General features: G+C 39.6%; 1 long non-coding RNA gene across 1 annotated transcript; it reads right to left on the reverse strand.

The window, feature by feature from the left end:
- Positions 1-6,429: 6,429 nt before the first annotated feature.
- LOC121256899 lies at positions 6,430-20,327 on the reverse strand. Its single transcript, XR_005939127.1, has 3 exons — positions 20,317-20,327; positions 17,377-17,383; positions 6,430-6,547 (listed from the first exon to the last, which is right to left on the reverse strand). It is a non-coding gene; the product is annotated as an uncharacterized LOC121256899 (long non-coding RNA).
- Between the last annotated feature and the right edge of the window lie 3,954 nt (positions 20,328-24,281).

Consider the following 24,281-nt stretch of genomic DNA (forward strand, 5'->3'; position numbering starts at 1 on the left):
TCGGAAAAAGGCTAAAACCCTAACTCTATAAGTTGAACTCATTTCATTACACTTTCAAATGCCAGAGTGTACATCAAACCAAGGTAGGGTAGATCATCAACATGAAATTCAATGAAAGCTCATAGCTATGGTAGGTTCTTCTCTAAGATAACACTAACAATGTTGGTTAATGACTATGAATATGCTGTGTTATGATCTACTAGTTCTTCACTTTTCTACATGCATAATACTCCACTATGATTTACTAGCTATTCTTGTTAAGGGCTGATGTTACTTTGTAAAAAGTACCTATTTTCCAGTTTTAAAGGGGAGTACATTGGTGTGTGGGTGGACCTTCTCTGGTTACTCTGGTGCATCTAAGCATTGAGTGATTTCCTATGGGTTGTCATCGTGTGACGACAAGCTCGAGCGAAATGGTAACGCTCTTGGGTCAAAGCCGTGGCCTCTCGGCTAGTAGAGGCTTGAAAATGTCGTGGTCAAGAATAGGGCACAAAGCTAGGCATCACTGGTTACAAAATCATTAGGATGGGAATTAAGCTATGGCCCAAGTGATTTTTAGCTTACCAATATCTAAGACTTTTCGGGAATGAAGGGCCCACGAAAGCTGAAAACTAGATCACGGGACTTTCGAGATATGTGGGTGCACGGAAGACCATAAGGTGCTATATGCCAGTTACTTATTGTGATGGGAATCATCTGATGGGACACAAAGACATAGCAGTTAATCAAGGACTTGGGATCAATGGAGATCGTAACTTGGCAAATAGAGTTCGCTAGCTTGATTCAAGCCAGCATGACAATCAAATAGTATGCCGCGAAATTTGTAGAGTTAGGGAAGTTCACCCAAACCTTATTTTCATAGAGGAAATAAGCCTAGAGTGATATCAAGATGGGTTGCAGCCACAGATACATTCCCAAATAGTCTGTTTGTAGATACAAGCCTTCTAGAGGTTAGGGGAAGTGGCCTCTATTATTGAACATGAGCATCACAACTTGGTAGCAGTGACAACAAGTTTGAAGAGGAGGACGCATACTGGGAAGAAAGTAGTTTCGAGCCCCCTCATAATTTTATGTCCAAGTCAAGGACATGTCCGCAAGTGATTTCGGGAGTGTGCAAGGGAGGTCAGACGCTTGTGTGCAGCCGATGAAATAGGTACCAAGAAGAACGGGTCAGAGGTAGTCAGTGCAGGTGCTAGTGTATGTCTTGACGCATGGGGAGATTGATGAAGATGCCACAGAGACCCAAGAGGTTAGCGCCATTACAGGTATAAACCTTCTTGGTTAAGTTTAGATGTATACTGGATGGTACATTTTGACTATAAGAGTTAAGGGTTTGATTGTATGAGGAAGAGTCAAGTTGTTTGGGTACTATGCATGTACCTTATTTGACTTGGGTGTATCCCAATCATTCGTATCCACAACATTTGCTCAGATGTGTATTTTATGAATAGACACCTTGCAACAAAGTGTGGTAGTGGCTCTAACAACAACAGGAGGTAGTAGTATGCCAACAGAGAAGAAGTTAGTAAGAGTGATTCAAGAAGTATTAATCAACGATCTCCCTAGATTGCCTCCAATCAAAGAGATTGAATTCGCAATTGATTTGAACTGGGAGTAGCTATGGTGTACAAGGCACCATATAAAATGGCACCATCAGAGTTGAAAGAATTGAAGGTGCAATTGCAAGAACTTTTGTATAAAAGGCTTATGAGATCGAGCTAGTCACCATGGGGAGCCCTAGTATTTTTTGTCAAGAAGAAGGATAGAACCCTTCGGATGTACATAGATTACCTGGAGTTGAATAAAGTGATGATAAATTAAAGTACCCTTTGCCCAGGATCGACAATCGCCTCGATCAATTGTAAGGAGTGGTAGTTTTCTTCAAAATTGACCTTGAGGTTAGGGTATCACTAGTTAAGGATCAAGGAGAGTGATGTGTCAAAGATTGCCTATAGGACTAGGTACAGGCACTACAAATTCATGGTGATGCCTTTCATACAATCATACACCTCTGCATCGTTCATGGATGTCATGAATCGGGTGTTTAGGATTTTGTCAGACATTTTCTTGGTGGTTTTCATTGAAAAGATTTTGGTCTACTTAAGGGATTTTGAAGATCGTATGAACCACCTACGACTAGTATTAGGGAAACTGTGAGAGCATCAGTTGTACACAAAACTCAGTAAGTGTGAGTTTTTCCTTGAATAAGTAATATGATACCCCATATGATAAGGATAAGGGTAAGTGGTGTATGACATTCGACATTGCTTGGCAAGGAGAAGTTCTTACTCTTTATAAGGTTCCAATGGGGCTCCAATTGTATCATTGACTAGTCCTTTTAGAGTATAGACCATGTGGTTTAGGCCTTCCATTGGGGCATTACAAATAGTATCAAAGCTTATCTCAACCAGAAATATGGGACTTGAGTTGTGCACCTACCATCGACTGGACTGATAAGGATGTTGGGAATTTAATGGGGTAGATTGTGATACCTCATATTATAAGGATAATGGTAGGTGGTGTTTGGTATCCTACATTGTTTGGGAAGGAGAAGTTCTTGCTTTTTATAAGGTTCTAATGAGGCACTAATTGTATCATTGACTAGTCCTTTTGGAGTATAAGGCATGTGGTTTAGGCCTTCCATTGGGACGTTACAAATGTCTCTATTGTGATACCCCATAAGATAAGGATAATGGTAGGTGGTGTATTAGATCTCACATTGTTTGGGAATGAGAAGTTCTTGCTCTTTATATGGTTCCAATTGGGCTCTAATTGTATCATTGACTAGTAATTTTGGAGTATAGGTTATGTGGTTTGAGTCTTCCATTGGAGCATTACAAATGGTTTCAGAGTCTATCCCAACCAGAAATGTGGGACTTGACTCGTGCCACTTACAACAGACAGACCCGACAAGGACATCGAGAATTTAAGGAGGGTAGATTGTGATACCTCATATGATAAGGATAATGGTAGGTGGTATATGGGATCTCACATTACTTGGGAAGAAGAAGTTCTTGCTCTTTATAAGGTTCTAATGAGGCTCCAATCGTATTATTGACTAGTCCTTTTGTAGTATAGGCCATATGGTTTGGGTCTTCTATTGGAGTATTACAAGTAAAGTTCCTTGGGCATGTGATTTCCAAGGATGGAGATGTAGTGGACCCTAGCAAGATCGAAGTAGTTCTAGATTGGGAGACAAACCCATGACAATTCACAAGGTCTAAAGTTTTCTGGTACTTGCCGGATACTACAGGAGACTTGTGGAAGATTTCTCAAAACTTTCTTTGGCTTTGACCTAGAAGAATATTAAGTTCGTGTTGATTGAGAAATGTGAATGTAGTTTCCAAGAATTGAAGAGTAGACTAACCACGTCTCTTGTGTTGGCCTTCCTAGAGTCTTACAAGCCAATGGTAGTTTTCAATGATGCATCCAAATATGGCCTTGTATGCGTTTTGATGCAAGAGGGGTGGATAGTGGCGCACTCATCGTGTCAATTGAAGGACCATGAGAAGAACTAGCTTACCAATGATTTAGAATTAGCAGCAGTGATCTTCGCCTTAAAGATTTGTTGACATGATCTCCATGGCAAGGCCAATGAGATATATAAAGACAAAAAGAGTTTGTAACATCTCTTTACCCAGAAGAACCTCAACATGAGGCAAAGGAGGTGGTTGCACAAAATTAGCGACTACTAGTTCTAGATCAAGTATCACCCAGGAAAGGCTAACTCAATCATTGATGCACAAAGTTGGAAGTCACAGGTGAAGGTTGCAGCCGAGTCTTTAGAGATAGAATCCCTCAACGTTGGAATTAGGAGACTATTGTTAGAAAGTCTCAACAAGAAGATGTCATTATCTTGATGCAGGAGACAAGGGTGATGGATTATGAAGAACTGAAGGTGCAAGAAAAAAGGGATCATAAGTTGATGGATATTTGTCGAAGGGTCAAGAAGGCGAAAGGACCCATGCATTTCAGTCTCAGTAGGAATAGTGGTTCATTAGTAAAGCAGCCTCCCAAGTGTAGAAGGTGTCAAGTTGATTCAAGGGAGAGTCACATGGTCGATTCCATTGGGACTATGGTTGGCAGAAAATCACTTCAGTTTTAAAATGCTTGAGGATGCTTTTTTATTTCAGAAAAAGGTGTAAATCTGATCTAGACTTCAAAAGGAACTAAGTTAGTCTTATATGTACTCAAAGGAATGAAATGTACCAAATGTAAAGTATGCTAAATACAAATATACCAACTCATATTTCTTAGGATGTTTGTAGAGTAGAAGAAAACGTCAAAGCAAAGAACAATGGTAGAAAATCAAATATGTGTGCAATTTTTGGTATCTAATGGACAAAAGATCAAACACCTAAGCTTCGGGTTCACTTTTCATGGGTTGTGCTCAAATAAATTATGATTCCCTAACCCCTTCAAATACTTTCTCCGTTGAGAGATAAGCACTCGGAAGATTCAACAATGAAATGCAAATTTAATCAACACTAAAACTTCTATTGAATTGTTAAACAATTTTGGAATAAACATTGCAACCATGTATTTTTGTTGCAACCCAAGCATCCATTGTGCCTCTTGTCAACAATAAATCAAGGGTCGGAGGAAGAACCCATGTTGATTCTTTTTGTAAACTGATTTACAATCCCTTAGACTATGAAATTAAACCAAAGGAAATTCAACTACAGAAACCACAACCCAATCCAAGTTATGCCCGAGCTTAGGCACGGAAAATTACTCTTGCATGATGAAAACAAAATGTTCTTTAACTAATGGAGAAGCTTTTAACATCACAAACAAAGATATGGAAAATAAGAATGGATGAGGTTCTGCTCTCTTGGAATTTCTGCCCTAGCCAAGTATATCCTCAATCTCATCTTTCCTTCCTCTTTTATGCTTTTCCCTCGTCGAGCTTGCTGTGTGTATAGTTGATTTCCTGAATTTTGGGCCACAAAATATTCCTCAATCTCTTTTCCACTGCGTTCCAAGTCACTTTCAATTACAACCCTTTCCATTCTAGTCGTGGCCTCACTGCGGCAGAGTAGGTGTAAATTAGTGATGGTGTAGGGCTAGAAACAGATTTGGGTATTCTAGAAACTTGCTGTTTTATCACATGGTGGAAGAAGTAGGAAGTCACATGGGCAAAATTATCACTTATAGTATTACCACAGGGGTCTAATGCACTTAAAATAGATAAAAGACCCAAAATGCTATTAGACTTAAGTTTCAACAATTATCTCTATTCTAATGTATAATCAACCATTTATCAAAGATTTTGTTCTAGATTTACTTAATCACAATGCCTAATTATACATTATTATCGTCTCATCACACCCCCCCAGCTAGCCTTTTGCTAGTCTCTAGTAAATTGAGCGATTGGAAGAAAAACAAAAGGTTAACTTCCTTCCAAAGTTACCGAGATAAAACATCTATACCAAAACTAGAGATTGTCAAAAGCATGGATATTAAAGTTGAGATAGATTAGATTACAACTCTTCACATAAGCTCATGAAATGCTCAACCACTTAAACAAAGGAAATGTGTAAAAAGGTTGCAGATCACTAAGTGTAATAAGTGGGTGGCAAGACTACCAAAGTTGGCTATCAAATTTTGTTAAGTACTCATAATATCAATAGCTTAATCAAGAAGAATCAAAACTAATCTTGCTCTAATTCAAAACCATTACAATGGTGGCTTTCATGGTATCACACTTTAAATGGTCTTTTATTTATTTATTTATTTATTTATTTCTTTTAAACCCTGGTGATAGGCAGCCTTTTCCAAAATATCCTAAACTTTTCTTGACCTCTGGTTTGTCCCTTTTCTCAAGTGTTTTGCTCATTTTCAATCAAGAGATGCATTGGCGGAGGCCTTGCTCTCTTTTTCTTCTTTTATCATTTTATTTTTGTTTTTATTTTATTTTAAATATTTTTTATTAAACCATTCAGATATGGTTCATTAGAGCACCTATCAGCTGCAATATTGGGCTAGACTTAGTAAAATAAGAAGGCAACTAATGTGTCCTAGATTGTGTATGGTTGAGTTTAGCAACCGGCAACTTAATCAAACATTTCCTTTGCCCACATGACAGATTATTTGATGAACTTCTATGTTAAACTACACCTAAGCTATTGGAACTTAATATAACCCATGATCTAATGTGACGCCCCCAACCTCTGCTTGGGATGGAACAAAGATTTAGAGGGTCGAGACATGTAACACAATGTTACATACCCCCGTTCATGATAGTGAATATGCAATGCATCCTAGTATGTAACTAGTAGTATGCAATAATCACAATGGATAGAAGGGTGAAAATAGATCTTATGCCAGAATAACTAAAACATCCCAATTTTATTAGTTATCATCAAGTTCAAAATACCAACATAGTATAGACTCAGGTACAAAGTCAAATCATTCTTTTCATGCGATCTAAGGCATGAAGGACTAAAGCTATAAACATGATAATCAAATCTAGTCTCGTCTCGAGGTCAGGCTTCTCTTCAATCAGTCGGATCTAGTGCTCCATTTAATCCGTCCTCCTCATATCCTGACACAACTTCTATCATTCCCAATAATAGTGGGTCCACAAGGGGTAAGATTTACATGAAATCTCAGTAAGTCAATAACCAACTTGCATAAAGATAAATTATGCATGAAGAATGATAAATATGAAATTCATAAAATGCAGAAAAATGTGCGTGTGTCTTCCATCCATATTCCTCAACATTTTCAGAAAAACAGAGACACATACTTTCGTTCAGAGAACATTTTTACTTTAATCGTCAAAAGATAATTTTTTTATCATAGCATTTCATCATTTTTAGCAATTCATAAATTAATCATAACGTGTGGTATCGTCATAGTTTCCCACGTATACTATGAGTACTTGCCAATGACTATAGTAAAACTCACGTTGAAACTATGTTGTCTATAGACTTGTTCTCAATGCATTGATAATACAATATAATATCATAATATCATAACGTGTATACCCACCAGTATAAGGTGTCATAACATATTGACTTCGCTCCGGTGTCCTTTAAATAGAATCCACTCGAAACTCGTTGATTATTTTTTACCAACCTAGGGGTTACCACTCGATTCTTAAACACTCTAAAGTGGACAGAGGATTTCCACTAAGATAATTTTTCATCTTAGCTTTTGGGGTCGTGACAAAAATTATTTTCATGCTAAGTTAAAAAAATGTGTTCTATGATATGTGCATATATAGTAAAACTTTTTATGTGAAATGACATTTATAGATGCAATACGCTAAAATGGTAGAAATATCATATGTCATGTAAATATACACTCAATGTATCATATAACATGATATTTTATGCTCAATGTGATAATTGAAACATGAATACGGTATTTATCAATGAATCATAAATAATCTGTTAAGGTGTAAGTTAAAGGCCAACTTATAAACTTCCAAAGTAATTGGAAAAAATATCGTAGCAGCTGAAATCAAGTGTGCACTAAGTTAGGTTTAATACTTCTATGGTTGAGGCTCAAAATCAAAGGCTTAAAAAATGAGTATTTACAAAAGTACCCCTAAACTCTTAAAAATTGACGTTAAGGCCCTAAATTTTCACTAATTACAAACGAATTCCAAATATAATCAAAATTTGTGGACTTCATATTTTTGGTATTCTAAAACTATCTATGCCCTTAGATTTTCAAAAATCAAAGTGAAACTTGCCCAAACAGTCCCAACCCATGGCATGCACTCTAGTTGATGCATAAGTGTGTTTTTAACTCTTAATTCATATGAATGCATACATATGGGATTTCCATTAATCACAAATGATCAATAACATCTTTAATGACATAAATAAGGCTAATTATTGGATAATAAAGTTTATCCCAACACTTAATCATGGCTAAGATATCCTTAATCTCCAATTTATTCAAAACCGATTCATACTTGATGATCAAAACAAGATAGATTCAAAACCTTCCATGGCATGCTTCTAACCACAATTAAACCTTCCATGATCATGTGAAGACAATGATAAATCATATCAAATCATGCTTAGGACATGCCATAGCTAAATTTCCAATTAAAATTATTCAATCATTCAAACCATCTCTTAATTGACATAGTTTTAAACTAAGCATGATAACCATCTCAAAACTCAGCCAAATTTCGTACCAACACTTGGAAACAAAGCTTGACATACTAACTAAGATCAAAATCAAGAAAAATTACAAATTTCTTGGCCTTCCAAGTATTCAGGCCAAGTATTCAAGATAGCCTTGCACAAGAACACTCAAGAACTCACTCGGTCTCACTCTTTTGATCTCTAAGAGGGAGAAGTGCTCTCAAGAGTCAAGAGGAAGCTTGGTGCTTAGATGTGGAAGAAATGAGGGGTTGAGGCACCTTTTATAGGCAGCCAAAGGTAGGGGACGTTGGCCTTGGTCCAGAGTGATTGATGGAAGGTGGTGTAAGAATTTGGATTTTCCAGATTTGCACTCCATCACTTGTGTCATCTTATGCAAGCCAAAACAGTGCCCTAAACCACCATGATTTCACTTCTATAGTTGCAGCATTACTACTATGGGGCTTGTCATGTCTTGGTGTAGAAGAAATAGAAGGAAAGCCAACAAAACCATTCATGGGGCTAACAGGTTCAAAGTGATTTTCTTTGGACAATTTGCTCATTGTCTTGACTTATCCTCTTGACTCATCATCATGGCTGACAAGTGCAGGTGAAAGGTCACTTCTTGAAGACTTTTTATGGTGGTATAAGGTGGATAGTTGGCTGCCAAGTGATCATGAAGGTGCAGCCCGACATAAGGTGATGCAATGGAGGGTGTTTGCTAAAATTTTCAGATTGTCTTCATCAGTTTGTGTCATTTTGGCCAGGGGAATAGTGGCCTGAAACCACCATGATTTCTTCCCTAATGTGGCTGCAATGATTCTATAGTAGTGGCCAGGTTGTGGGGCATGGTTTTGTTGTCAAAAAGTCAAGCAATCCACCCTTGCTAACAGGCGGGTTCAAGTGGCTTCTACTTGGCAAATTTTGAGTTTTTGTTTTGGATGGGAAAAACTGAGTTAAATTTCTCATGATGATCATGGGCCCATTGGGGATTAGGTGGTGAAGGAGGTGGCATGGGGTGGTGGCTCAACCAAGGAAAATGGTTGGTTAAATCTCTCAACCCAATTGGTTCCCACTCAAACTAGACTAAGGTGCAATCGATTTGGCTTCTTGGTTTGGTTTGTGTAACCATTTTCGTCCAAGGCTCGAACTGGATCTGCAAGGGTCTCATGAGGTGTTTAAGCAAAATATTACCCTTGAGGACAAACCACAAAAATGTTGAGCTCAATGGCAAAACAATCCGGGCATTACAAAGGATAATACACAAAACCGATTGATGCAAGGTTTGGGCTTGATATATCATTTTTATTAATGACATGTGGGGTGGTCTAGCTAGGATATTAACAAGATCTAATCATGGTTTAAGGGAGTATTAATTCAAGAAAATTTGAATTAAAAGGTTTAAGAAAAGATTAAGCACAATTAAGGTTCAAAGTATGGCTTAAAGTTCACTAACCTCAAGTATGATGGTTAATGGTCTTAGCTAATTTTTAAAACTTCATTTAGGTATTTAGGGTATGATTTGGGCTTAAGGAAAACAATGGTTTGGTGTATTAAGTTTTCATGTTGAATAGTGAAATAAACCCAAACATGAGATTAGGCCTTGTGGGCTTAAAAGGGCCAAGTGTGTGGGTTCATGACCTAAGGGCTTTTGGGCTAGGCCCATGAATGCTCTAAAGTCCTAAAAGCCTCACTAAATTCACTAATGGACTTACTTTTCTAATCATTAGGTTAACGGTACTAAGTGCCAAGATTAAGGCTAACCTCACTATCAACCTTAATGTAAGTAATAACCCAAAATTAAAAGTCTATTGTAGAATGCTTAAGGGTTGATCTAATGGTTAATTAAGTGGGGTGTTACATCTAAACAACCCTTTTCTCAAGCTTAGACTTTTGAAGGCAGTCATTGCACAATTCAATTAAGCATTTTTAAAAATCAAAGTAACAAAAACCAAAGAAAAGCCATGGGAAGGGGGCGTATTACCTGACTTTGAAGGGTTATGACAATAAGAAAAGAAAGAAAGCAAGGTGGAATAGAACCTGCAAAATGAAACAACAAGAAAGAAAGAGAAAAAAAGCAGCAGAAAAGAAAGGATCAAGCAAAGTAAGGAGTTAGGTTGTCGCAGTGTAGACAGGATCATGCAAAGGGATTATGGTGTCTTCGGGTGAAAAATTTCCCAGAATAGGTTTGAGTCTTTGGCCATTGACTCTAAAAGTATTTCCATTTTGAGGGTTTACAATCCCTCAAAATTTACCACATAAGAGCCACTCTATCGAGATCTAAATTTACCAAGGAACAAATGAAGTCTAGAATTATAGAGTAGGACTTGTTGATTTGGCTCAAAAGACTTTCTGAGAATACTCCTATCATGAAAAACTTTCATATGTTCCTTGGTCAACTTAGAGTTCTCATAGGCATCTCTCCTTAACTCATCTAATTCAGAAAGCTGAAGCTTCCTCAAAGACCCAGCCTTATCCATGTCAAAATTAAACTTTTTTATTGCCTAATATGCTTTGTGTTCAAGCTCAATAGGCAGATGGCATGCCTTACCATAAACCAGCCTATAGGGAGACATGCCAATGATGGTTTTATAAGTAGTTCTATAGGCCAACAAAGCATGAGACAACCTTAATGACCAATCTTTTCTGTTTGGATTGACTGTTTTTTTTAGGATCTGTTTAATTTCTCTGTTTGCTAACTCAGCTTGGCCATTTGTTTGGTGTAACATCTTGAATTTTTGTAAGGAATCGTATTTACATTTTTGTATGGATGATGATGTGTCTTTGGATTTTTGGTTAAGTATGGAAGAGCCCATTAGACTAATTGCAACTTTTAGGTGGGATATGGATCTTTTAGTATAAGGCTTATTAGCCCCCAAGAGGAAATATAGGGACTTGACCCAAGGAAATAAGCCCATGAAGAGTATTTGCTTTGGTAAGCCCAAGTTAGGCCATGGGACAAGGAGGAGGTGCCACTTGGCTTCAAGAAGGAGGTTTTGGTCCTTTGGAAAAAAAGGCTAAGTTGACACTTGTCAACCATGCATTGGATCCTTGGGTGAACAATGGAAGAAGCAAAAAGAGGAACATAGGGTTTCGGTTTTTGGAGTGTAGGCGCCACTTTTTGTAAGATACAAGTTCTCATGGACACATGTCAAGCTAGGACAAAAGGTAACTTTGTGAGTTCCAAGATGCGTCATACTAGGAAAAACAAAAAGTGAGCATCTAGAGACTTTTTGAGGAGTAAGAAGAGCTTGTAGCAAACGACAAAAGGGGGAAAGGGAGAGACCCAAAACGCTTCCTAGGGAATGGCACAAAAGTCCCTCAAACTTGTCAATTTCGGCTCCCAAGAATACACACACACTTTTCACGCCACATGTCACCCATGCATTGGAGGGAAATCTTAGGAAGATTAGGGTTTAGAAGGAAATTACCATTTAACCTTTCAATACATTGAAACTAGACAAGAATGGTAGGGCAAAATGGAAATGGAGGCAACAAAGAGTTTTGGTTTTGGGGAGAAAAGGCCATATGACAACCCCAACCCCAAGTCACCCTTTGGTCTTCCCTATGCAAGTCTCATCTTGGGAGAAAAATGAGGGAGGCTTTGCTACTTGTCTTACATGCATTGGTTGGTGAAAAACTTGGAAGGACACTATATAATGAGGTAGCCAAAAATGGGGGAGTCCTTTTCGCAAAAAATGTTCTTGTTCTCCTATTGCATTTCAGCCACCACACTCATTCTCTCTCTAGTTTCTATTTTCCCACATTTTCTCACTAGCCAAACACCATCACACTTACCACATTTTCGTGTATCACCAAGAAACCACTCACAATACTTCGAGTAGGAGCTCAACACTTGGAGGTAAGGATCTTTTCACCTTTTCATGTGAGCATGCACGGCCAAATTGGAGGAAAATTATTTCTTCATTTCGGTTTTAGGGTTTTTCAACACAACCACCCATTCTCACACTAGAAGCTAGGGTTTTCTCTTTAAGGAAGATGGAACCCGAAGTGTTCTTAATATTTTGAATACATGAACAGGAGTTTAGAGGGATGTATGATTCGGTTTTAGCTTAAAAGAAAAACTAGGATTTTAATCTTCGAAGGTTTCGGCCCTAGGGTTTTTAGCATGAAAATGTTTTTTTGAAAATATCACTACACCCACACTCACTCACATTTTTGGAATCTAGGGTTTTTGTGTTTCAATTTCTAATATACTACGTTATTTTTTCAGATTTTCTCTAATATTATCGTTGGACTTTTTGTAAGTAAACTTCCAACCTATGTTTGATATTATTTGTATATATCACGTGAACTCTTGTCTTTTTATTTGCTTGAACGATGTTATTTGCTTCGTGTATATTATTCTGCCTATGTGATGCTATGAATAATTGTTTGAAATAGTGGTTTGAAGCATGATATTCCATGATGATATATTCGGCCCTTGTGTATTTATGCATGAAGTTGTTGCTTAAATCTAGTATCGATGCTATTTTTGGCTATGGTTAAAAGTGATGAGATGATATATCTTGGGATGTATGATTGAGCAAAGTTTTCATATATGATACATGTTAGTTTTGGTTTTGCCATATATGTTGGTTTTGCATGTTTGTTTGGATGTAAGATCTAATGAAAGCATGATGTTATGAGTTGGAATGATGGAAATACATATTTTGAATGGCCTAGATGGATCAGCCAAGACCTCTTTTTGAGTTATCAAAATCTGTTTTGATATTTTGATGGATGAATCGAATATATTTGCATGAAATTATTCTTGTTTACATGTTCTAATGTTTTCAACCTATGTTATGAGATGCATGATGAACTATATTACTTGGCTTTTACATGTTGCATGAACAAGATTAATGTTTCATCATGAGTCCATGTCATATGTCACATGCATTTGGGTCCATGTCTTAAAAAGAAAGAGTCAAAGATGTTTTATAATGATCCCAAATGCTAGGACGAGGAAATGCCCTAGTGGAACTCCTCCTACTCTCGACTGTCTAAAGTCGAGTGGAAACCCCTAGGTCGATGAATTACAGTCGGCGGATCTCGAATGGCCTATGGAAGGACACTGGAGTGGGGTTGCACCTAAAGCTAGTGGGTGCATATTACGGTGGGGGCGAAATATGCGAACTGCCGTAAAGAATATGTTTATGTTTATGACATAGTTACCTATATCAAATGGATCGTTGGTTGATGCAGTATCTAGCGGTGAACACATAGTGTTTAGGGGAGCCATGAGGTATCCATATATGTAAATGATATGACATAAAAAAGACATTTGAGCTCCATGATATGCTATGATATGATATGACATGATACGTTTTGCTATGAAATGCTATGATATAAAAGAAATGATAAGGAATGATGAGACTTGTTCTCGATATGATATGTTATGACATGATATGAATTGGCATGATATGTTATGATGTGAGCAAGAACCCGAGCTTAAATGATATGAACATGTGTTAAGAGTTTAAAAGATAAAAAAATCATTTTTACGAGAAAGGTCCATGATGCATAAGCCAAAGTTTTATGTCATACATACATGTCCATGCATTTGTTTGTGTTTGCTTTTACATGTTTATGATATATGTGATATGTTGTTTGTTTACTTGATGAGATTTCTCAAAATCTCACTGTTGTAGTTTCCACTATCATTCCCCACCTGGAATGGTAGAAGTTGTAATAGGCATAAAAAACTCTAATGATGAAGCGGAAGAGGAAAGCACCTCCTTCAGAGAGAATCGTGCCTAAGATGGTCATGAGATCACTTGAACCCTACATCTTGGAGTGCCTTGAGATGATTGACCAAGTGATCACTGAGATACTCCAACATATTGAGGAATTTAAACAGCGCCACAATCGGGATAAAGATCGGAATTTAGAGAAAAGAGTGAAGCCCGAATCCTTTTGAGAGAAAAACAAAGGAAGAAAGAAGACAAAATTGGGACCCCATTTCCTTTAAGCTGGAAATTTCTTTTGAGGATTAGACTTTACTTTTGATGGATCCCGTGTTTTGGGATTAGTTTAAAATACACTATCTTATTTTGGAAGTCTTTTGGAAACAAAACTCGCACTTATTGGTACCAAGTGTCTCATTTATTTTGCCACCGTGCTTAAGTAAGATAGAAAAGAATTTTTTCCGTTGTGATTTTTATTGCATATTGCTAGATGCTAGGTGCATTGCATCTTAAATGTTATGTACGAGGGGTATGTAGTCTTGTGTTACAAGTCTCTACGCATTCAGTCATCGTCAAATCCTAAGCGGGGGGGCTGAGGGCATTGCATTTGGGGACGGTAACGGGTGGACACCTTATGATGGATCCTATTAAACGTCATGTTTTGTACGCCTTTGGGCCATGTTCTACAAACTCTGGTCTTCAAAACTGGGCATGCGAAAATGAAGAAGAAAGAAGCTAGAGGGCAACCTTGGGGCTAGGGAGTCTTTGATGCCAAAGTTAGTAGAGTATTTTGGAAGTTTGTAAATAATGAAAGAGTCTAGAGACCAAGAGACTTTTTCGTACATGGAAATGACTATTTATACCGGGAGTCTAGGGGACAGATTGTGCATGACCCCATGGATCCCATGTCTTTTTTATTGTTCCTTTTGTTCAAGTCCTTTAAATGTGGTGTTCCTCTGCGATGACGCAATTAATGTGGCATGTTGCTCGGGTAGTTTTGCCATTAATGTGGTGTGGCTTCCTGATTTGCTTTACTTTGCTGGTATCTTCAGTAGTCCATTGATGTTCCCTTGTCAGAATATCAAAAGTTCTCTGTCTTTCCCGTTCTGCCTTGTACGAGTCCCCTCGAGTGAGATGCGGCTGAGTGGCATTAGGCCTATCTATCCCATCAACCATCATTGCTTACTTTCCCTTGCTGGCGAGTCACTTCGTGGGCAAGTTTGGGCCCTAGGGTTGGGTATTGGGACGAAGCCCAATACTCTCAGGCAAGCGCCTAGTGGGCTTATGAGTGAGGGGGAAATCTACTTTCAGTTACCTCGCTAATTTTTATCAGATAGGTTCGATGGGAATTCTTTCTTTTCTTTCTTGATTAATCAATTTTTGCAACTGCGGCTATGTGGCCTTTTCTTCCCCGGGGCAGGAAATTGTTGGTTTCTCGGTGCTTATGTGTCGCACTTTTGCTTTCTAACCATATCCGAGTGGCCTTTTTGTCTATGCAGCTATGCGGCGTTATGTGGTAACTTGCCGCTTCACATTGTAATTATTTCATTGTAAGCTTGCGGCTTCATGTTTTAACTTGTCGCTTCACGTTGTAACTTATCCTTGTAAGCTTACAGCTTCATGTTGTCAATAACATTATCCTTTTTGCTTCCTATTTATCTTCTGTGGTCATTCGCTTTTGAGATCTCCCCTTTCTTTTTTCTCTTATTTTTTATGGCTGGCCTCGGGTTTTGACCTCATTTTTTACAGCCCGCTTATATTATCCTCGTTTGCCTTCATTAGTTAGTTATCTTCTTGATGCCTTTAGCGATATCGTTGATGAGGCCATTGTCTCTCCGTTTTTTTCTTTGAGCCAATTTCCTTATTTTTTGCCATCAGTCTCTTGGATGCGCTTTACCCACTCCTAGTCTTTAGTTCTTTTATTTTGCATTGTTGTGATTTATTTTGATATGTAATTGAAAAAAAAGAAGTGTCATCAGCGTATGTTGGCCCTCGTCCACTGCCGTCAGATTAGAGGGAATGGGAATCCCCCTAAGAGTTAAGCTGTATCAGGGAGACTCTAGTTGCCTCCTCGGGGGGGGGGGCAGGAAACATTTTGCTAACCCGTCTCTATGTCCCTTTGAGTAGCACCGTGGTCATGGAGTTGAATTAAATAATCCAGGCTACTCTTTGCTACAATGGGGGCCGGGGTGAGTATTCAGGTGACTGGGAGGCTAGACCAGCTCTCCATCGTGGGAGGGACAAGGTGACCTCTGGCCCGCCCCCTTTGTCCCTCCCCTTTTGGGACTGGACCCGCTCCCCTCGTTGACATTGCGTATTTAATTCCTGAAAAAATAATCAAGCTATCACAAATTTATTCTTAGTGTCATAGGAGTTTAGACTTTACAAACCTGGTCCCTTTAGCCTATGCCGCGATGTGCTTCCTGCTTTTTACCATGTCGTTGATGTCTGCATTCCTTGGTGCAACATTCTATCTGTTGAAGGACAAGGCCCGCACTCCATTCGGGAGAGGTCGAGATGCCTCAACCCAACCCACCTCTTTAGCCCCCAGATGAGGTAATTTGGACAGCAATGTGGCTGCTCCGCTCTTTTGCCGCGATGGGGGTCAAGGTAAGTTTTTAGGTAGCCTCGGGGCGGATCTGCTCTCTGTCATAGGTGGGACAAGGTGGCCTTTGGCTCAACCCGTCCTTTTTTTCTCCATGGGAGGTAGGTTGTTCTGGCAATCTGCTACTAGACTCACTCCCGCACATTGACATTACAGGAAAGAGTAAGTTTCGGGTCAGGCTAGTGCTGAACCCACTCTTCATCAAAGCGGCGGTCGGGGTAAGTTATTTGGGTAGCCGTGGGCTGGGTCCCGCTTTCCCCCACGAGGTGATAAGGCAGGCTCTGGGTCGACCCATCTCCTTGGTCCTTGAGGTGGTAAGTCATTCAGGCAATTTGCTACTAGACCCACTCCTACCTGTTGACACTTACAAGGAAGGTAAGTCTTTGTCTTCGAGTAGCTAAGGACTACTCGCACTACGTCGGGGAGGGGCCTGAATGCCTCAAGCCAAATCTCCCCTTTGCCCCTGAGGAGATAATTAGAACAGTGATGTGGCAGGTCCACTCCTTTGCCGCAATGAGGGTTGGGGTAAGTTTACGGGCAACCTCGGGGCTGGACTCGCTCTCCATCGAGAGAGGGACAAGGTAGCCTCTACCTCAACTCATCTCTTTGTTCCCCGTAGAAGGTAGGTTGTTTGGGCAATCTTCTACTGGACCTGCTCCCATCTATTGACACTTCAGAAAAGGGTAAGTTTTGGGTCAGGCTGGCGCTAAACCCTCTCTTCGTCGTAGCGGAGGTTGGGGTAAGTTATTCGGGTAGTCGTGGGGCTGGTCTCGCTCTCCACCGTGGGGAGACAAGGTGGCCTTTTACTCGACCCATTTCCTTAGTCCATGGGTGTAACGCCCCAATAGAAGGTCTAAATCACATGACCTATACTCCAAAGGGACTAGTCAATGATACAATTGGAGCCCTATTGGAACCTTATAAAGAGTAAGAACTTCTCATTCAGAAGCATTATGGGATCTCATACACCACATACCTTTATCCTTATCATATGGGGTATCACAATCTTCTACTGAACTCCTTCACCGTGATGGGGGTCGGGGTAAGTTTTTTGGTTTGCCGAGTGGCTAGTCTCTCTCACCCAGAAGAAGAGGAGGTAGGTTGTTCCGACAGTTTGGGATTGGACCTGCTCCCACTAGTTGAAATTGCAAGAAAGGGTAAGTTTGGGTTAGGTTGGTGCTAATCCCACACTTAGTCATGCCAGAGGTCCGGGTAAGTTTTTTGGGTAGCCTCAGGGCTGGACCTGCTATCCATTGTGGGAGGGACAAGGCAGCGTTTGGCTCAACCCTCACTTTTGGCCCTGCGGGAGGTACTTTGTTCGGGCAGTTTGTAATTGGACCCACTCTCACTTGTTAACACTCACAAGGAAGGTAATTTTTTGTCTTCGGGTGGCCGAGAGCCGATAGGCACTCCTCTGTAGGAGGGATAGAGTAGCCTCTCACGTGACTCGTTCCTTTGGTGTCCCGCGAGGAGGTAAAGAGTCAATGAAGACTTTGTTGGTGTAGATTACGTTGATGGAGATTCTGTTACATTCCTAAAACTTGACATTGAAACACAACACCTCTTCCATTAGGATTTGTAGTGTATGCATAAAAACATAAATTTGCAATAATTAAGCTAGCTTTAGCAATATATTTTTCTTAAGTGCTCGGTGGCGGTGAACATGTAGAGGTCTTCCCATTGGGGCCTAGCTTTCCCTCGTCTCGCATTGTTGTTTCTGTTTCTTTGAGTACGAGGTCTCCAACTTTAAATGCTCTCAGACACTCATTTTTTGAAACATCGCTTGACCCTCCTTTTGTTGGTGGCGGTTCTTACCTCTACCTCCAGTTTGACTTCTTCCATGGCTCCGTTAAGGCCCGAAAATGTCTTCGGCATTAATGAAATTGTCGGTCTGGTCCATAAAATTTTGTAGCATTACAAAAGTCCTTCTCTCCAGCTTAGCCACGAATTGGGATCTTGGCCAGACCGCTCCCAGAAGCGCCGCTAGGGTTATCTTTTTGTCCTGGTCATCTGTGGGCATGCGCTCCTTATTGAATTGAGACAGGTACGCTTTCAGACTTTCCTCCTCTCCATGCTTAATGGTAAGGAGGTATGCTGCTAGGCGTCGCCTTCTTCGACGTGGCATGAATTGGGTCAAAAATAGTTGAGCAAGCTCACCAAAACTATCTATGGAACCGGGCACCAAAGACCCAAACCATACTCGTGCTGGCCCCTTTAGGGTCTGCGGGAACGCCCTGCATGCCACCTTTCCTGGGAAGCCATGCAACACGTCGAAGGTTTCCGGGTGCTCAAAGGGGTCCCTCCCTCCATTGTACATCTCCATGGTGGGGACCTTGAACTTTGGTGGCAAGTGCACAACCAACACTTCTTTCGTGTAGGGTAGACCAGTGCTTGTGATTAGTTGCTCCACCGACGATGATGTGCCCACTTTCTTTGCAATCTCTTCATATTTTCCTTTGAGATTGTGGAGCTCGTCTTGCATGTTCTTCCTCTCTTCCTCCACGTTCGCTCCAACTTTCACATTCTAGTACTCTATGTCCTCGCTATTGCTAGGCTTCGCCTCATTGTTTTGTCCTTTTTGAGGTTTCCTAAGCTCCTCATTCTCCTTGCAAAGTCTTTGCACTTCGTCAGTTAATATTGTTACCTAGTCCTCCATAGCTTTTAGTCTTGCCTCCATGGTAACTTCTTTATGTTCCTCCCTAATTGTCTAGAATGGGTTGTTGCAAGCATACGAAGTACACACAAGATCTACAAGGATCTCATAGATGGAACCATTGTTGACATCGTGTTTAGTACGCCTTTGGGTACTCAAGTCTTCAAAGTTGGTCCTATGAAAACAAAAAAGAAAGAAGCTAGGAGAGGGTGGCCTTGGGGCTGAGGAGTCTCTGATGCCAAAGTCAGTAGAGTATTTTGGAGGTTTGTAAATAATGAGAAAGTCTAGAGACCAAGAGACTTTTTCGTACCTGGAAAAGGCTATTTATACTTTAAATGCGGCATGCCTCTACGACGGCGCCATTAATGTAGTGTGTCGCTCGGGTAGTGGTGCCATTAATGTCCTGATTTGCTTTAATCTGTTGGTTTCTTTAGTGGTCCATCGATGTTCCCTTGTTAGAAGATCAAAGGTTTTTCGTCTTTCCTGTTTTGCCCTGTACGAGTCCCTATGTGCCAGATGCAGCCGAGTGGCGTCAGGCCTATCAGTCCCATCAACCATCATTGCTTTTACTTTCCCTTGCAAGCAAGTTGCTTCGTGGGCAAGTTTGAGCCCTCGGGCCAGGTATTGGGGCGAAGCTCATTACTCTCGGCTGAGCACCTAGTGGGCTTATGAGTGGGTGGAAATCCCCTTACAGATCCCATAATTTTTCAAGAGGGCACCCAATGGTTTATTACAGTAATGGGTTCCATTATCACTGATTATAGGTTTGGCATGAGCTTTTGGCATGCCAAACCTAGCTACAATGTTTTCTTTTAGGAACTTAAGCACCATTTGATGATTATTTATGTTGCATGGAATAGCTTTTACCCACTTAGAAACATAATCTACTGCAACTAGAATTTACAAATACCCAAAAAATGAAGGAAATGGTCGGTCCCATGAAGTCAAGTCCCCAACAGTAAAAAATCTCGAAACTAAAACTTGTTGTAGTGGCATCATGTTTCTCCTAGTGATTCCACCTAATTTCTGACACGGTTCACACACTGTACAGAAATTGTAAGCATCTTTAAACATGTGTTTCCAATATAACCCTGATTTTAGCATTTTAGCCACTGTTTTCTTGGCAGAGAAGTGTCCACCACAAGCTTTAGTATGGCAGGCAACAAGAACATAGGGTATATCAATGTTTGGGACACATTTACAGATAATTTGATCAGAACAATCCTAAAAAAAATATGGTTCATCATAAAAGAAATACTTAACCTTTGTTTTGAATCGCTTTAAATCTAGAGCAATCTAATGGGGAGGTGTTTTGCCTGTCACCAGAAAATTGACAATGTCAACAAACCAAGGGACTGACTCAATTAAAAGTATATGATCAATAGGAAAAGAATCATATATGGGAATGGGTGGTTTCAATTTCTGTAAATGTAAGTCTGGAAAGGTGATCAGCAACCACATTCTCCATCCCCGTTTTGTCTTTGATGGTTATATTGAACTCTTGGAGGAGTAGTATCAATTTGATCAACCTTGGTTTGGCATCCTTCTTGCTCAATAAGTATTTTAAAGCCTACTGAATCATAAAATGTCACTTTTCCCAGTTAAGCAGCAGGTTCTTCTCTTTACACCTGGTCAAAATAGCTTGCAAGTTAGTTAAACAATTATCAAAAGTACTTCCAAATACAAAGAAATCATCCATGAACACCTCTAAACTATTCTCAATTAAATCATTGAAAATATTGAGCATCCATCTTTGAAAGGTGGCTGGAGCATTATATAGCCTAAATGGCAGTCTCCTAAATTCAAAAGTTCCAAAAGGACAAGTGAAAGTGGTCTTTTCCTAATCCTCAGGTGCTATCTCAATTTGATTGTAGCCTAAAAACCCATCCAAAATAATAAAAGGCATGGCCAGCAACTTTTTCTAAGACTTGGTCAAGAAATGGCAAAGGAAAATAGTCATTTCTTGTGGCTGCATTGAGTTTTCTCTAATCTATGCACATTCTCCAGCCTGTGGTCAATCTTGTGGGAACTAACTCATTTTTCTCATTTTTTATTATGGCTCGGCCAGTTTTCTTTGGTACTACTTGGGTGGGACTAACCCACCTACAATCCGAGATAGGGTAAATAATACCCACACCTAGCAATTTTAGCACCTCAAATTTTACTACCTCTTTTATTGTGGGGTTCAATCTCCTTTGCATCTCCCGTGAAGGTTTTGCATTCTCTTCCAAATAAATTTTATGGGTGCACAGGGTTTATACCTTTTATATCAGCTCATGTCCAACCAATGGCCTTTTTATGTTCTCTTAGAACTCCCAACAACTTTCCTTCTTGTTCACTAGTTAAATAGGAAGAGATTACCACTGGGAAGGCGTTGTGAGGTTCCGAAAAGGCATACTTCAATTCTGATGGCAAGGACTTGAGATCCAAGGTTGGTATCTACTCCTCTTAAGGCTTCAGTGTTGCTGTCAATGGAGGGAGTTGTTCAAATTTGAGCACTGTAACTTTGCCTTGTTCCCTACAAATAAAGCAGAGGGAAGTTCATTAGAAATGTCTGTTGGCTCAAAGTCTTTTTCTAAATCAAGTGCTGAATCAACAGTTTGGTAAGATAGTGTCAAAGGTTTTGAAATGATACTTTCCAACAAGTTTACTTCCTGTACTTCTTCTACCCCTTGGGGCTACCTGCACAAGTCAAAAATATTTAGCTCTAATGTCATATTTCCAAAACTTAACTTTAGGACACCACCTCTACAATTTATCTAAGTATTTGAAGTAGTAAGAAATGATCTTCCTAAAATTACAGGTACTTGAAATATAGAATTGGCTGAGAGTTGCATGTCAAGAACAACAAAGTCCACTGGGTAGTAGAACTTATCGACCTGAACTAAACATCTTCCACTACCCCTAGGTATTTTGATAGATCTATCAGCTAGCTGCAGGGTAATCGAGGAAGGTTCCAACTCACATAGGCCAAGCTTTTCATAAATAGTATAAGGCAGCAGGTTCACACTAGACCCTAAATCTAGGAATGCATGACCAATTTTTTGAGTTTCCAATTATGCAAGCAATAGTGGGAGAACCTGGGTCCATATATTTGGGTGGAGTGTTGTTTCGTATGATTGCACTGACTTGCTCAGTGAGGAAGGACTTCTTTTTCACACTTAGTTTCCTCTTAATAGTGCATAAGTCCTTTAAAAATTTTGCATAAGTGGAAATTTGTTGAATGGCATCTAATAGAGGTATGTTAATCCTTACTTGCTTAAAAACCTCTATGATCTCAACATGATTCTTATTTTTGTGCAAATAAGCTAACATTGTAGGAAAAGGTGTAGGTGCTGGACAATAACTTTTTTTAGCTTCAATTTGAGGTGGGTTAAAACTCTTACCAGTGTTGTCTAACCTTGGTGTGGGATTTTCCAGTACTCTACCACTCCTCAATGTGGTGACAGCTTTCACTGATTTAATGCATGAACCTTCAGCTGCATCAGAAACTTGTTGGACTTGGCCTTATGGATTTGGTTGGGGTTGTGTAGGAAATTTCCCTTTCTCTTGGATACTCAAGGGTTTGGTCAGTTTTGTAAGGGACCCCCTTATGTCATTTATGGCCTACGAGCTTTGTTTATTAATTGTGGCTTGTCCTTGCATGAATTGCTAGAAGTTTGCTGCCAACTGTTGGACAGTGTCTTCAAGACTTCTCCTCTGTGTCAAAGGTGCTTGTGTAAGGTATTGAGAAGGCCCTGGTGATGCTAGATTTGCATTAGCTGTGTACTAGAAAGGTCCAGGTGCATTGGGTGTTGAGTGAGTGGCTTGGTCATTTCTCTAGTTGAAGTTTGGGTGGTTCCTCCAATTTAGGTTGTAGGTGTTGGAGTATGGACCTAAAAAGGGTTTAGAAACCATATTAATAGTGTTGGATTGATCTAAGAGAACTTTTTTGAAAGCTAGGATTGTAGGGCAATCATTAGTTGAATACCCTTGATCCTCACACAGTGCATTTCTCAGAAATTTTTTGTACAACTTGTATCTCATTCACTCTTTTCATATCAATGGTTTCTAATTTCTTAGAAATCATTGCCAATCTAGCAGTAAATCATCCACATCCCTCAAGCTATATTTCCCACCCCTAATTATGGTCTTTGAAGGCTCAACCCTATCATAGGCATCTAAGGTGTCCCAAGATTGGCCATTTTCAACTGGATAATCAAAGTAGTCGAAGGCTTTTTCAGGTTCTTTGTAAGAAACTCCCCATTGCACATTGTTTCCACAAACTGCCTCATCTTGGGTTCAAAACCCTCATAAAAAAATTGATGATTCTCCAGTTTTCATAACCATCATGAGGGCAAGCATTAAGTAAGTCTTTAAATCTCTCCCAACAATGATAGAAGGTTTCAGTGTCCTTTTGAGCAAAGTTCATGATTTTCCTTTTCAATGCATTTGTTCTATGAATGGGAAAAAAATTTTCAGGAACTTAGTTTGCATTTCTTGTCAAGTTCCTATAAATCGAGGCCTCAAAGAGTTCAACCATGTTTTGTCTTTGTCTTTTAAGGAGAATGGGAACAACTTCAGCCTGAACACTTCCTCAGTGCAGGTTCTATCCATGAAAGTTGAACAGACATCTTCAAATTCTTTGATATGCATATAGGTGTTCTCTGATTCCATACCATGAAAATGACGTATCAAAGGAATCATAGTAGGTTTAATCTCTAAGGGTTGGATTATGCAAGAGGGTGAGCTGGTCCTAACAAATTGTAAGTAATCTCTAAGGGTTTTGTTATGGTTACCACTCTCCTTTCATCTTATTCATCCTCAGCCATTGTGCTAGAAGTTTCAGATGTTGAATCAAGTGAAAGGGATGCACAATCAAAATATGTCACTGATTCTGTTCAACCAAGCTATATGTATGATCTCTATTCCAAACAAACATACAAGGGAGCAAAATAACTAGGAAGAAAAGGATAGCAAAAAAGAAAAATAGAAAAATAGAAAATGGAAAGCAAGTGATTCAATAACAACATAGGGAAAGGAAAAAAAAGAAAAAAAGGGGTTAGATGTCACTCAGAGTGTGAAGAGGTTCACAACGCAACAAAAACATCCTCCCAGCAGCAAGGGAAGGCTCTGAGTTTCACCATTAGTCCCTCAGCAATGGAGCCAAAAACTTGGTTATTTAGTAAAGCTGCCTCCCTAGTGTAGAAGGTGTCAAGTTGATTCAAGGGAGAGTCCCAAGGTTGATT

This window comes from Juglans microcarpa x Juglans regia, chromosome 3S (genome assembly GCF_004785595.1).
Source record: "Juglans microcarpa x Juglans regia isolate MS1-56 chromosome 3S, Jm3101_v1.0, whole genome shotgun sequence".
In the NCBI taxonomy this organism is placed as follows: domain Eukaryota; kingdom Viridiplantae; phylum Streptophyta; class Magnoliopsida; order Fagales; family Juglandaceae; genus Juglans; species Juglans microcarpa x Juglans regia.